The 2626-nt window shown below is 40.3% G+C and overlaps 1 long non-coding RNA gene across 1 annotated transcript in view; it reads left to right on the top strand.

Moving 5' to 3' along the window:
- Window positions 1-2415, top strand: part of LOC138159041 (uncharacterized) — a 26942-nt gene extending 24527 nt beyond the window's left edge. The window contains exon 3 of the long non-coding RNA XR_011167780.1: window positions 2151-2415. This is a non-coding gene — a long non-coding RNA (uncharacterized lncRNA). The remainder of the gene's footprint in view (window positions 1-2150) is intronic.
- The last annotated feature ends 211 nt before the right edge of the window (window positions 2416-2626 follow it).

Genomic DNA, 2626 nt, shown 5'->3' on the forward strand with positions numbered 1-2626 from the left:
GACTATGGGACTATGGAGACATAAGAAGGGGTGGGGTGTTCAGGGGGTGCAAGTTCTCTCTCCCATCTCTTTCTTTGTCTCCTTCCCTGCCTCAACGTGTCGTTGAAATTGGTGTGATGATAAAACTCAGTCAGAGGTAGTGAAAAGAGTGCTGATCTGGATTCAAATCCCAGTGCTACACCTCACCACCTGCTTAACCTTGGACTAATCACGTAACTTCATCTGTGGAATGACGAGGTTGGTCTACACTAACCCTAAATTCCCTTTTGGCAGTAGATCTATGACCTGTGGTTTGACTATTCTACTCCAAACCTTGTGGGACCTCAGACATCATTTCTTTCCCCTGCAGCCTCAGTTTCCTCAGCTGTGAAATGGGAATGATAATTCCTACCTCACTCAAAAGAAGGATTCAAGGGTCAAATTGAACTAATTATGGATAGGAAAGTGATGATAAAGAGTAAAATTCAAGGGATCGATAGTATTCTTATCTACCACCTCCTAGGACTTTGGTGAAGGACGAAGCAAACCAGAAGGCTAACAGCTGTCTATAAAACTCTGGATAAACGACGCGGTTTCTCTGAGCCTCAGTTTCATCGTTTGCATAAATCTTGTTGGCAAATAGATGTTTGCATGTTGTCTTCTCCATTAGACTGTAAGCTCCCTGAAAACTAATTGTTGTGGTTTTGCCTGTCTTTCTTTCCTTCCATTTTCTCCCATTTCTTTCCATTTTTCCTATGTTTTGTACAGAGCCTAGCAAATAGTTGTTGTCGTCATCATTTTTCCTCATATCTGACTCTCTGTGACCCTACTTGGGGTTTTCCTTGGCAAAGATACTGGAGTGATTTGCCATGTTCTTCTCCAGCTCATCTTACAGAAGAGGAAACCGAGGCAAACAGGGTTAATTGACTTGCATAGGATCACACATCTAGTAAGACCGAGTAAGCATCTAAGACTGGATTGGAACTCACGAAGATGAGTCTTTCTAGTTCCAAATGTAGTGCTCTATCCACTGTACCACTGGTGCTTAATAAATAACACTTGTTGACTTGTAGGATTAGATTGTAAGCTCCTTGAGGGCAGAGACTGTCTTTTATATCTCTAGCACATATCTCACAGTGCCTGGCATTCAATAAATGTTCATTAATTGATTGATATATCATTGAATCAGAGCCAGATGTAGCCTCAGAGGCAATCTAGTGCCCAGTGAAGAGTAACCTTGGCATTATTATTGTAATTTTTTTGGTATTTACTTACTCACCCATCCATTTACTTATTTAAATTGTGACATTCATTTAAAAAATCTTCAATTCCATATTCTCTCCCTTCCTCCAACCCCTCCCCCACCCTTGAGAAGGCAAGCAATGTGATATCCTTTATCTATACTATTTTAATTGCTGATGTTGTTTTTTTACTATCTCTTGCTTTTAAATCTTTGCTATCTCTTGTTTTTAAATCACCTTCCTTCCCAAATATCTCTCTTTTCCTCTTTCCTACCCAGATAACCATCCTTTATAACAAAGGATAAAAAAAAGAAAAAAGAAATTTCAGCAACATTAACCAACATATCAATGGAATCTGACAGCGCATTCTGTGTTCCAAAACCATTGTCACCCGCCTCTGCAAAAAAGAGAAACAAAGTGCATTTTCTTACCCCTTCTCTGGGGGCCAAGTTTGGTTATTATACAGCCTTCTGTTTCCATTTTGGTGCTATTGTTATTCTTTCCATTTATAGTCTTATATAGTCACCATGAATAGAGTTTTCCTAAACACTTTCATTTTATCAGTGAAGAAACTGGTACGGAAAGATTAAGCTACCTACTCAAGGTCACATGGGCACTAAGGGATTTGAACCCAAGGCCTCTTCAAAGGGATTGCTTCTTCCCATCGAGTGTGTCTGGTCCTTTCCAGCTCAAACACTCTCTGTTCTAAAGTTCCTTCAAACACTGAATTTCTACAATTCTATGACTAAGCCAAAGAGTACCCGTCTGAGGAACAGGAGTGTAACTAGGGTGGTGCAGGTGTAGAAGTGCCTAGGTAGTTGGGGAAGTGAGTCTCCTGAACTATTTTCAGTGGAAACCTGAAGCTCTGATATGATGTACCAGTATTTGTCTATAGGAAGTCATCAGTCCCCTTTCCCTTTTCCCCAACAGCTTGCTCCAACTCAAGGCTCCCCAAGATATTCACAACAGAAGAGGTACTTGGACTCTAAGTTCTATGAGGGTGTTTGGAGGGGAGAGTGAGGTTCCGCCTCACCTAAATCCAGTTCGGATATATCACCCTCATGATGTCATTAGTTCTCTCTGAGAGTGAAGGAAGAAGAAGAAGAAAAGGAGGAAGGGGACGAGGAGAAGGAGGAAGAAAAACCATGTTTATTCATCTAGGATCTATCTTAAAGCTCTGCATATGTAGCAAGTATTTAATAAATAAAAAAATGTTTGTTGAATAAATGTTTATCGAAAAATTCAAGGGTTCTTTATAGCCTAAGGGATAGGGATGAAGACTGGACCTATATGATTTCATTGATATAGGGAACTCCCAGGTGAGGAAATTTCCTCTATCTATGTAGGTTGGCAACATCTTTACAATTTACACTTTGAGAGAGTTGCCTGCAGCACTGAGAGACTAA

The sequence above is a fragment of the Petaurus breviceps genome, unplaced genomic scaffold (assembly GCF_028583685.1).
Source record: "Petaurus breviceps papuanus isolate PSGF00001 unplaced genomic scaffold, PetGlider_PUasm1.0 175, whole genome shotgun sequence".
NCBI lineage: Eukaryota > Metazoa > Chordata > Mammalia > Diprotodontia > Petauridae > Petaurus > Petaurus breviceps.